Source organism: Hyla sarda, chromosome 1, assembly GCF_029499605.1.
Source record: "Hyla sarda isolate aHylSar1 chromosome 1, aHylSar1.hap1, whole genome shotgun sequence".
Classification (NCBI taxonomy): Eukaryota; Metazoa; Chordata; class Amphibia; order Anura; family Hylidae; genus Hyla; species Hyla sarda.
Genome location: NC_079189.1, coordinates 292,189,989 through 292,202,557, shown reverse-complemented (window position 1 = coordinate 292,202,557; position 12,569 = coordinate 292,189,989).

Genomic DNA, 12,569 nt, shown 5'->3' with positions numbered 1-12,569 from the left:
TCAATGCGCATGGGTGCTCACCAGGTTGCATCAGTCTCACTACTGGACTATAGATAGCGTATGTGCACACAAAACATGTGGAAACCGAATGACACAGAGCAAGACTTCTATTGCGCATGCGGACCACTAAATTCACCTTATGCCATTTCTCTGAGCAACATACACATCAAATGTTCTTTAAAGCAATTTCTCTTAACAATATGTTCTTTACCATAGAATATTCTTGGCACAACCAACAACATATTCATTAGTGTGGCTAAACATTTATTTATACATAGTTATTACTACCACATCACAACACACATATTGTAAATAATACATGTTATATAGTATAGTTCATAGAGTTGAAAAAAGACCAGAGTCCATCTAGTTCAACCTATAACCCTGATGAGTCCCTACTGAGTTGATCCAGGGGAAGGCAAAAAAACCTTCATACTAGAGGTAAAAATTCCTTCCCGACTCCAAATATGGCAGTCGGAATAAATCTCTGGATCAACATGCTGTCCCTAAATATCTAGTATACATAAATACCAATGTTGTTCTCCAAAAATGCATCCAGACCCCTTTTGAACTCTTTTACAGAGTTCACCATGACCACCTCCTCCGGGAGAGAATTCCACAGTCTCACTGCTCTTACAGTAAAGAACCCCCGTCTATGGTGGTGTACAAACCTTCTTTCCTCTAGATGTAGAGGATGCCCCCTTGTTATACAGTCCTGGGTATAAATAGATCATGGGAGAGATCTCTGTACTGCCCCTGATATATTTATACATAGTTATTAGGTCGCCCCTAAGCCTTCTTTTTCCTAAACTAAACCCTAATTCTGATAATTTTTCTGGGTACTGTAGACCTCCCAGTCCCCGTATTAACCTGGTTGCCCGTCTTTGAACCCTCTCCAGCTCCACTATATCTTTCTTGTACACTGGTGCCCAGTACTGTACACAGTATTCTATGTGTGGTCTGACTAGTGATTAGTACAGCGGTAGAATTTGTCGTGGGCATCTATGCCCTTATTGATGCACCCCATGATTTTATTTGCCTTGGCAGCAGCTGCCCGACACTGGTCACTACAGCTAAATTTACTATTAAAGGGGTACTCCGGTGAAAACCTTTTTTCTTTTAAATCAACTGGTGGCAGAAAGTTAAACATATTTGTAAATTAAAGAAGAAAAAACTATATAGGTGTGTGCAGCTCACAACTATTACGCACCAAGGTCAAACTGGGCAAGCAGCTACACCTTAATTGCTAGAAAGGGAAAAACCAAAAAATACAATGTAGCCCGGACCTTCTAGGTGAGTGAATAAAAATGGATATACGTGGATCGTGCTTCAATAATTATCATTTATTATAAAATGTAGATAAGATTTCGACACTTCTCACAGGGCCCTTGTGAGAAGAACATACATATTAAAAGGCAACCTAACAATGTATTTAGGCAATAGTAATTAAAACTATAGACCTGGCATAGAATAATAAAATAGCAAAGTAAGATCTGTACCAAACAAATATATTAAAGAGTTGCTCTTCTGGGTATTTAGGGTAGATATGTCCCTTTTAGAGACAGTAGCAAACAGTCTGTAATATTAGAAATTGTTACCGGTCTGTAAATGGTAACTCAGGCGATGGATATTGCTCCCGCAATGGCTGAGTGTCCGTGGTGTGCACAGTTCTCTGTGCGGTGCTTCCAATTGTGAGCCTGGTCCAGTAGAATCTGAGCGCGGTGGCAGTCGCTGTCGGCTGAGGCGCTGGCAGGCGCCGAAGATCGCAGTGGTGTCCGGGGACTGCTGGCGCTGGAGTTGGTATTCCTCACCGCTTTGCTAGTTGGTAGACAGGACCATGTACTGGAGGGCTGGAAGTTCACCTCGTGGTGCCGGCGTCTGACGTCAGAGCCGGGATGGCTGCACCAGGATGGTTACACCGGAATGGATCTGAACTGCTGAACCGGGTAGGTAGCAGAGTAAGAGCGCTAATAATGGTACAGTTCATAAAAGGTAACTGGCCATAAAGTTTAGGCACAGTTCGAGTACTACTATGCCAGTAGATAACGACTAGACGTGTTTCAGGGTTGTATAATGTAACCCTTTCCTCAGTAGTCATGATAGTTGCTATAAATCATCAGTTGTTTTATATAGGCACCAATCCCACCCCTTAACACATTGATAGATAATAATAAAAAGCATAAATGGATTCAATGGATCGGTTCACCTAGAGAGCAATACTAAGTATAAAGTGGTGTGTGAATTCTGTTGGAAAAGTATAACGATGCGTTTTCCCAAACAAATTTTTTATAATAAAGAGAGATAAGAAATAGGATTTAATCCTATTTCTTATCTCTCTTTATTATAAAAAATTCATTTGTTTGGGAAAACGCATCGTTATACTTTTCCAACAGAATTCACACACCACTTTATACTTAGTATTGCTCTCTAGGTGAACCGATCCATTGAATCCATTTATGCTTTTAATTTATCAATGTGTTAAGGGGTGGGATTGGTGCCTATATAAAACTGATGATTTATGGCAACTATCATGACTACTGAGGAAAGGGTTACATTATACAACCCTGAAACACGTCTAGTCGTTATCTACTGGCATAGTAGTACTCGAACTGTGCCTAAACTTTATGGCCAGTTACCTTTTATGAACTGTACCATTATTAGCGCTCTTACTCTGCTACCTACCCGGTTCAGCAGTTCAGATCCATTCCGGTGTAACCATCCTGGTGCAGCCATCCCGGCTCTGACGTCAGACGCCGGCACCACGAGGTGAACTTCCAGCCCTCCAGTACATGGTCCTGTCTACCAACTAGCAAAGCGGTGAGGAATACCAACTCCAGCGCCAGCAGTCCCCGGACACCACTGCGATCTTCGGCGCCTGCCAGCGCCTCAGCCGACAGCGACTGCCACCGCGCTCAGATTCTACTGGACCAGGCTCACAATTGGAAGCACCGCACAGAGAACTGTGCACACCACGGACACTCAGCCATTGCGGGAGCAATACCCATCGCCTGAGTTACCATTTACAGACCGGTAACAATTTCTAATATTACAGACTGTTTGCTACTGTATCTAAAAGGGACATAGCTACCCTAAATACCCAGAAGAGCAACTCTTTAATATATTTGTATGGTACAGATCTTACTCTGCTATTTTATTATTCTATGCCAGGTCTATAGTTTTAATTACTATTGCCTAAATACATTGTTAGGTTGCCTTTTAATATGTATGTTCTTCTCACAAGGGCCCTGTGAGAAGTGTCGAAATCTTATCTACATTTTATAATAAATGATAATTATTATTGAAGCACGATCCACGTATATCCATTTTTATTCACTCACCTAGAAGGTCCGGGCTACATTGTATTATTTGTAAATTACTTCTATTAAAAAATCTTAATCCTTCCTGTACTTATTAGCTGCTGAATACTACAGAGGAAATTCGTTTCTTTTGCTCTCTTGACATCAGGAGCACAGTTCTCTCTGCTGACGTTATTATAATAACGCTTTATTTATTGTTGTCCTTAGTGGGATTTGAACCCAAGTCCCCAGCACTGCAAGGCAGCAGTGCTAACCACTGAGCCACCATGCTGCCCTTAGCATACATCTGCTATGCATGGTTGCTAAAATGGACAGATGTCAGCATAGAGCACTGTGCTCATGATGTCATCAGTGTTCCAAAAAGAAAGGAATTTCCTCTGTAGCATTCAGCAGCTAATAAGTACAGGAAGGATTAAGACTTTTTAATAAAAGTAATTTACAAATATGTTTAACTTTCTGCCACCAGTTGATTTAAAAGAAAAAAGGTTTTCACCGGAGTACCCCTTTAAGACTCCCAAGTTCTTTTCCATGTCAGTCGTCCCAAGTGTTCTCCCAATTAATATATAACCTCGTCCCGGATTTAGATCCATTTGTAACAGTGCACTATCCTCTATTGTGTTTACTGCTTTAGAGTTTAGTATCATCTGCAAAGATTGCTACTTTGCTATTCAACCCCTCTACAAGGTCATTAATAAATATATTAAATAGGACAGGACCCAAGCCTGACCCCTGTGGTACCCCACTAGTAAGTCACCCAATCAGATTAAGTACCATTAATAACCACCCTCTGTTTCCTATCACTGAGCCAGTTACTTACCCACTTACACACACATTCTCCTCCAGCTCAATCCTTTTCATTTTATGCACCAACCGTTTATGTGGAACCCGTATCAAATGCTTTGGAAAAATCCATATATATACGACATCCAGCGATTGCCCCTGGTCCAGTCTGGAGCTCACCTCCTCATAAAAGCTGATCAGGTTAGTTTGACAGGACCGATCCCTCAAAAAGCCATACTGATATGGAGTCATACATTTATTTTTATCAAGATACTCCAAAATAGCATCTCTTAGAAAAACCTCGAACAATTTACATACAACGGAGGTCAAACTAACAGGTCTGTAATTCACGGGGTCACCTTTTGTCCCCTATTTAAATATTGGCACCACATTTGCCATGCGCCAGTCCTGGGGGAACAGTCTCTATTACTATAGAGTCCCTGAATATTAAAAATAGAGGTCTGCCTATTACATTTCTTAAAGGGGTATTCCAGGCCAAAACTTTTTTTTATATATCAACCGGCTCCGGAGAACAGATTTGTAAATTACTTTGATTAAAAAATCTCAATGCTTGCAATAGTTATTAGCTTCTGAAGTGGAGTTGTTTTTTTCTGTCTAACTGCTTTCTGATGACTCACGTCCCGGGAGCTGTGCAGTTCCTATGGGGATATTCTCCCATCATGCACAGCTGCCGGGACGTGACATCATCATTGAGCAGTTAGACAGAAAACTTCAGAAGCTAATAACTATTGAAAGGTTTAAGATTTTTTAATAGAAGGAACTTACAAATCTGTTTAACTTTCTGGAGCCAGTTGATATATAAAAAAAAAGTTTTTGCCTGGATAACCCCTTTAATTCCTTTAGAACACAGGGGTGAATGCCATCTGGACCTGGTGATTTGTCTATTTTGATTTTTTTTGTAGACTGCACTGTACTTCTTCCTAGGTTAGACAGGTGACCTGTACTGGGGAGTTTACCTTATCTTGCTGTATTTCACCTGGCATTTCATTTTCCTCTGTGAATACAGTGGAGAAGAATTTGTTTAATATGTTTGCTTTTTCCTGATCCCCATCTATAAATTCTTCCTCATCATTTTTTAAAGGGCCCACACTTTCATTTTTGACCTTTTTTGCTATTTATATAGTTAAAGAACATTTTGGGGTTAGTTTTACTCTCTTTGGCAATGAGTCTTTCTGTCTATTTTTGCGGCTTTTATCTGTATTTTACATATTTTAACTTTTTCTCTATAGCTTTTTAATGCTTCTTCACTGCCATCCTGTTTTGGTAGTTTTAAATGCTTTATTTTTGTCATTTATTGCCCCTTAACATTTGTATTCATCCATATTGGTTTTCTTTTATTTCTGACCCTTTTATTCCCATAAGGTATATACATCTTACAGTAAGAATTTAAATGGGTACTGTCACCAACTTTATTTTTTGATATGTTGTAGTACTTACGTACTACAACATATCTCTAATATACTTTTATTATTTTTTTTTTTATTAAAATTGTTTAATTTACATTTGAAAACCGGCCACTAGGGGTCTCCCTCCTAGTGGCCGGCTGCAGCCTGGCGTGACGTCACGCCTGAAAAAGGACCGATGCGACCGTGCATCGGTCCTTTTTCATTCAGCCTGCGCTCGCTCCCTGCCTGTCAGACAGGCAGGGAGCGAGCGCATTGGCTCCCCAGCCAATGGCTGGGAGGCCACTCCTCCTGCACATCGCCGCCTCCACCTCGTCGCCGCCGCTGCTGTCCCTGCACGCCCGCTGCCAGACTCTGCAGTAAGTGTAATAGGGGGGGGGGGGGGGGGGGGGACAGGCTAGCGCCGCATGTAACTAACAGTTTATCTACACAGGGTGCCTCCAGCTGTTTCAATACTACAACTCCCAGCATGCCCTGACAGCCAATAGATGTCAGGGCAAGCTGGGAGTTGTAGTGATGAAACAGCTGGAGGCACCCTGTGTAGATGAACTAAGGGCGGAAGTCCCCCCCAGCAGGCATCAGTGACGTGGTGCCTACTGGGGAAGTCTGCCTGGTAGTGAGCACAATGCCAGGCAGACACTAAGCATTTTTAATAATTAAAAAATTAAAAGCAGGGAGGGTGTTAGGGATTGGCAATTTTATATTGTTATGGATTGTTATGGGCTTCTCTGAGTTGATCGAACTTTGCCTTCCTAAAGTTCATTGTTTTTGTGGCCCCCCGAGAGATTCCCTTATGGAAGAGCAAGTTATAATGTATTATATTATGACTACTATTTCCTAGGTGTCCTTCTACTTGCACATTAGTTACTCTATCAGGTCTGTTGGTTAATATTAAGTCTAGTAGGGCGCCCCCTCTGGTCGGACCCTGTACCATTCGTAACCACCACAGTTGCCCTATCCCCCCCCAAACCCCCCCCCCCCCCCCCAATCCTCTGCCCTCATACCGCCACCATCCCAAAGCCTCCCCCCATCCCCGGTGTTATAATTACCTGTTACCGGGGTCCGCGATACTTCTGGCTCCATCGGCATCCTGCGCTGTCACTGTGCGCACTGACGGTGACGTCGCATTGGGGACTTCACTCATCATTGCGCACAGCAACAGTGCAGGAGTCAGAAGTATCGCGGACCCCGGGAACAGGTAATTATAACACCGGGGATGGGGGTAGGCGATGGGGCGGCGGCGGTATGTGGGCAGAGGATTGGGGGGGGGGGGGGAGGCGATGGGGCAGCAGTATGTGGTCAGAGGATGGGGAGGCAATGGGGCAGCGGCGGCGACGGTAGTCTCTGGCCGGGGGACAGGGCATTATCGGCAAGGTAATTGCCGATAATGTCCAAAATCGTGATTATTGGCTGATAATATCAGCCAAACCGATAATCGGTCGATCCCTAATCCAAATCAAAGTACTTTATACAGAATCCGAGGCCAATGGGTAGATATCTTAGATATGTGCAAGTCAAGTGCACATTTGGGCATACGCGCATATATACACAAGGCGAGAATATCTATATCCAGGGGATACCTGTATGGACATAACTAAAACATGGCAACACAATGTGCTCACACACATCACACCACCATTACCTCACTAGCGTGGGTGGGTATGTGCTTAGTACATAATGTGTATAGCTATTTTATGTGGTGGTTTGCTGTAATATTCAACCATGTGGGGAATATATATATATATATACACAGCAACAGAAGAATGCAGCAGCACACTGCCAGCACAAGGATATAGGTGCAACATGAATATGCAGTTAAAACATGGAGAGCTATACAGCTATGGTGTAATAGATGCAAATGTGAAACTATGAAATAATGAGGCACTTAGCTCGCAAATTTGTCTCCGCCGGCGGTCAAATAGCTTGGACCGTCCCACCGCGATAAGGTAGCCTCCTGGGACGGACCCTACACTGTGAATATGCCTCTGTGTGAACAGTTCAGTAAGCATGGCAGGATCTGGAACATCCAAGCCACCTTATATACACACCTGATAGAGGTGGGTGGGGTGCACGGCCAACATGGAGGTAGCCACTCCCCCGTATGTGCAATACAGACAAAGAATAAGTCAGCCAGCACTTTAGTTGATACCAAACTATTATATGGACCTGGCCTACAGGTGCACGCTACTAGGCTAGATATACAGCAACAGAAGAATGCAGCAGCACACTGCCAGCACAAGGATATAGGTGAAACATGAACATGCAGTTAAAACATGGAGAGCTATACAGCTATGGTGTAATAGATGCAAATGTGAAACTATGAAATAATGAGGCACTTAGCTCGCAAATTTGTCTCCGCCGGCGGTCAAATAGCTTGGACTGTCCCACCGCGATAAGGTAGCCTCCTGGGACGGACCCTCATTATTTCATAGTTTCACATTTGCATCTATTACACCATAGCTGTATAGCTCTCCATGTTTTAACTGCATCTTCATGTTGCACCTATATCCTTGTGCTGGCAGTGTGCTGCTGCATTCTTCTGTTGCTGTATATCTAGCCTAGTAGCGTGCACCTGTAGGCCAGGTCCATATAATAGTTTGGTATCAACTAAAGTGCTGGCTGACTTATTCTTTGTCTATATATATATATATATATATATATATATATATACACACACAGGAATTCACTGCATATTATTAATTCTTGTCAAACCTACAACCTGGTGTGTATTGCTCCCATCAAGGGGCAAATTCATGAAACCGATGGATGGCCCCTATTGTATGTTGGGTAAATGAATATGATGGTTTACTGCATTGTTTTACCACGTGAGTGTATATAAAGGGAGCCACTGCATGTCATTATTGATATCTAATTCTTATCAATACCACATTAGTTTGTGGTATTCCCATCACTCACATATATAAGGGGTTATAGATGCGGTGCCTTGATTGGGATGATGGTTGCACAATACACAACACTACACATGTAATTTACATATAGATCTGCACATAGACCTAGTTTATCCATGTACCATATCACATAATTTATAACTTAGTATGCACTACAGAGTAGTTAACATACACTAATACACATATTTCCACCCCGTCACAAAAGCACCACCAGAGAGATGGACTCCTTCTCCAGGAACAGGAAACCTAGAGTACAAAAATAATGCACATCCCTCTCTGCCTGGTTTCCTGTTCCTGGAGTAGTCCATGCCTCCAGTGGTGTGGCTATCATGACGGTGGGGAGGTCCAGGGGAGGCTGTTCTCTCCTAGTTGGAAGAGTTTTTCTGGGCCTCCGATAATCCCGGGTTGTTTTTTTTTTATTTCTGTGTTGTGCCCCCAGCAGCAGCATTCCGGCACTGTCCGATCACCGAATGACTGCTCCGTGCCTGAGATCAGGCAGGAGCAGTCGAGCGGCGATAACAATGATCAATGCCAGGCTATTGCCTGGCAGTGATCGGTGTGGAAGATCAGTGTGTGCAGTGTTACAGCCCCCTATGGGAAAAAATAGTGTTAATAAAGATCATTTAACCCCTTCCATAATAAAAGTCAGAATCACCTCCCCTTTTCCCAATAATAAAAAAAAGTGTAAATAAAAATAAACATATGTGGTATCGCCGTGTGTGTAAATGTCCGAACTATAAAAATATTTCTCTATTGGCTCCATTGGGGGACACAGACCATGGGTGTATGCTGCTGTCACTAGGAGGTTCGACACTATGGCAACTAGAGAAGTCGGCTTTTCCCAGCAGGGTATACCTGCCCACAGGCACCTGAGGTAATCAGTTTTAGCTTAGTGTCTGAAGGAGGTGGACATGGTCTGGAATTCTCCAGACCAGGTCTTATGTTTTATTATTTTCCTAGTTAGGGATGTGTTATTTTTTTATTCCTTTTTCTTTCATGTTTTCAGGTGGGGATTCAGGAACTGCGGCTCAGTCTCCCCATTGCGATTGAGGGGGCACAGACATTGCCTATATGCGCTGTTAACCCCCTCTCGCCAACGGTCAGGGTTGTACCTCATGGGTCCGGGTCCCCCTATTTCCCTGCTCACTTTGCTCGCACATGGTAGCTCGGCGTGATGCAGGTGACAGAAAGCTGACTGAAGACTTCATAGGAAGACTTCATGAGGTAAGTTCTTCTGACTGAGGTGAGTATATTCACTTTCTCCTAGTTACAGCCTTGCAACCTCTGGAGACCCTCACTTTTTGCCCACTTTTTCTCAGGGGCTGGCCTGGACAGGGTTTTTTTCTATATTTATTGAAAAAACTGGGGTGAGCAGGAGCATTATTGGACTGGGGCACAGCTTTATTCAGAGGGCACTATACTTTTCACTTTCCTGAAAGATATGTGTGTGTGGTGTGTATGTTTCTTTAAGCGACCGACAGCCGCAGAGTTTTTACTATGCGGGCCCATGAAGCGCCGGCTTACTTTTGCTTTTGGCAGCAGTTGGCTGCCGGCAGCGTCTCGCTCGCTTCCCCACAAGCGCATATGCGAATGACATGTGCGCTCAGGGAGAGGAGCGGGGGTGGGCGCCATTACTGACCTTCTTGTCAGAAGCTGAGGGCGCTATAGCTCCGCCCCCTCTGTCGGGGCTTCTGAGAGGCACGAATTAGCCTACAATCAGCGCTGAGCGCGCGTTGTGCAGTGCCCCTGGCCCGCCCCTCTTATGCTATTGGCTGGCATTTCTCCCTTCTTTGTCTACACTAGAATGGAGTTCTCCTCACAGCAGCTGCCCTGGGGTCACAGACTTGGGCTGCACAGACAACTGGAGTGTAAGTTCATCATTTTGTCTGTAAAAGCTGTAATTCCAAAATGCCTGGTTCTGCAGAGGTTCTGGTTCTGATTCGGCCTCCGACTCAGAGGACCACACGGATATGCCTGATGTTGTGTACTCATTGGTTTCAGTCATAAGAGACACCTTCCAGCTAAGGACCCAGGAACTTCGGACGTGGTCGAGAAGTCTCCTTTTCTTCGTGCCCGACTGGCACCCAAGACTTTCAGTTCTCACGCTGAATTTTATGCCCTGCTGGTATCCGCCTGGAGGCACCCTGACAAGAAGTTTCAGGAAACTTAGAAAGTTCAAGCGCGGTATCCCTTCGCCAAGGAACTCTTTGCTCGGTGGACCTCCTCTCCAACTGTGGATCTGCCGGTCTCCCACCTCTCTAAGGCGCCTACCGGGCCTTTGGCTGATGCGGCTGCATTCAAGATCCAGCCGACATGAAGGTGGAGACTTTGGCAAACTTTGCCTTGAGACAGCAGGATCTTCCTGCTTTTGCTTCGGCCTGGGGTCAAGGCCCCTTTCAGTGTGGTCTCCCAACTCTGCCAGGGTAGTCTTCAAGATCCCTCTGGAGGATTTATTTAATCTAGCCTGATGCTCTGCAGCTGGAGATTTTTCTGTTCCATGTGCTGCCTTTGCCACAAGCTACCTGATAGCCACCGTCCCTCCATGTGGCTTAAAGCCTGAAATGTGGACGCCGCCTTCAGGAAGTGAGGCGTCGGGCGGAAAAGAGTTCTTTATTACTTCTGGATACGGCTCACAGAACTGCTTTCCGTCGTAAGTCCTCCTTCGGGTTCTGCGGACCTTTAGTGCCACACAGGGTACCAACAAGGGGTCCAGCCGGGCGCCTTCATGGGAAGAGGGCTTCCTCCTTCCGGACCTGTCCCTCCCGGAGGTCAGCTATCCGTTTAGGCCAGAACCTGTCCCTCCCGTAGGTCTGCTATCCGTTTAGACCATTTTGCGGCCCCATCGGGCACCCGTAGGCCTTCCTCGATCTGATGGGTCGCCCCCACCCACCAACCTTTCTCGGGTGGTTGGTCGCCTCTCACTCTTCCGGGATGCCTGGACTACGCACATTCATTGTCCCAGTTCCTTCAGGGGAACATTTTCGAGGTTTATTCCAACCTCTTTGTGGTCCCCAAGAAAGGCATTTCTGTTCGCCCAATCTTGGTTCTCGAGTATCTCAGTCAGCATCTTCTGCTTCCCATCCCGAATGGAGTCTCTCCGTTCGGTGCTGGCATCCCTGGTTCATGGGGAATTTTCGTTCCTTGATGGACATCAAGGATGCCTGCCTCCACATCTCATTGTTCAGGTCATCAGCGGTACCTCCGCTTTGCAGTTCCGGACGGTCATTTTCTATTGTGGCTCTCCATTTCGGTCTGGACACTTCTCCGCGGACCTTTAACAAAGTCCCGGCGCCTGTGATAGCCCCTTTTACGGACAACAGTTGTTTCCGTGATTCCTTACGTGGACGACCTTCTGATCTGAGTTCCAGCCAGGGCTCAGATTCTGGAGAGTCTTGGTCTCAACCTCCAGACCTTGTCTCTCTTCGGTTGGATGGTCATTTGGGACAAGTCCAACCGCTTTCCTTGGGCTCCAGTTCGACGCGGCCTCTGCCCGCTTTCAACTCTGCCGACCAATCGGCTGACTCTCTTATCAAAAGTCTGATGACTTCGGCACCCTGCTCCAGTTTCCATTCGCTTTTGCATGGATGTCCTGGGTCGGTTAGCGGCGGCCGTGAAGGCCGTGCCATTTGCCCAGTTTCATCACCGACCTTTTCAATTGGTGATTCTCTTCCGGTAGGACAGGTCTCCATTGTCACTCGACAGTCTTGTCGGTCCCTTCTATGGTGGCTTCGTTTTCGGGGGCGCTCCTTCCTGCCCCTCCCTGCCAGTCTGTCGGGCTGGGGAGGTGTTTTCAGGGACCGGCCGGTCTGGTGCCTTGGTCCCTCGAGAAGACCTTTTCCCCTTCAACATGTTGGGGCCTAGGGCAATCCTTTCTTTGCTTGCTTCTTGGGAAATTCCCTTCTGGGCAGAACTCAGGTTTCCGGCCATTTCAGTCCTTTTCATTCCGGGCGTTTCTGGGATGAGGTCTTTCTCAGCCGGTCCTCAACCGTCCAAGGCGAGTGGTCCCTACATCCGGAGGTGTTTGCAGTGATCTGCAACCTCTGGGGCGCTCCAGGTGTGGATCTCTGCACGTCCCGCCACAACCAAGCATTCCCCTTTCTTGGTCGGGCTTTGCCCTACCTTATCTGTTTATTGTTTGG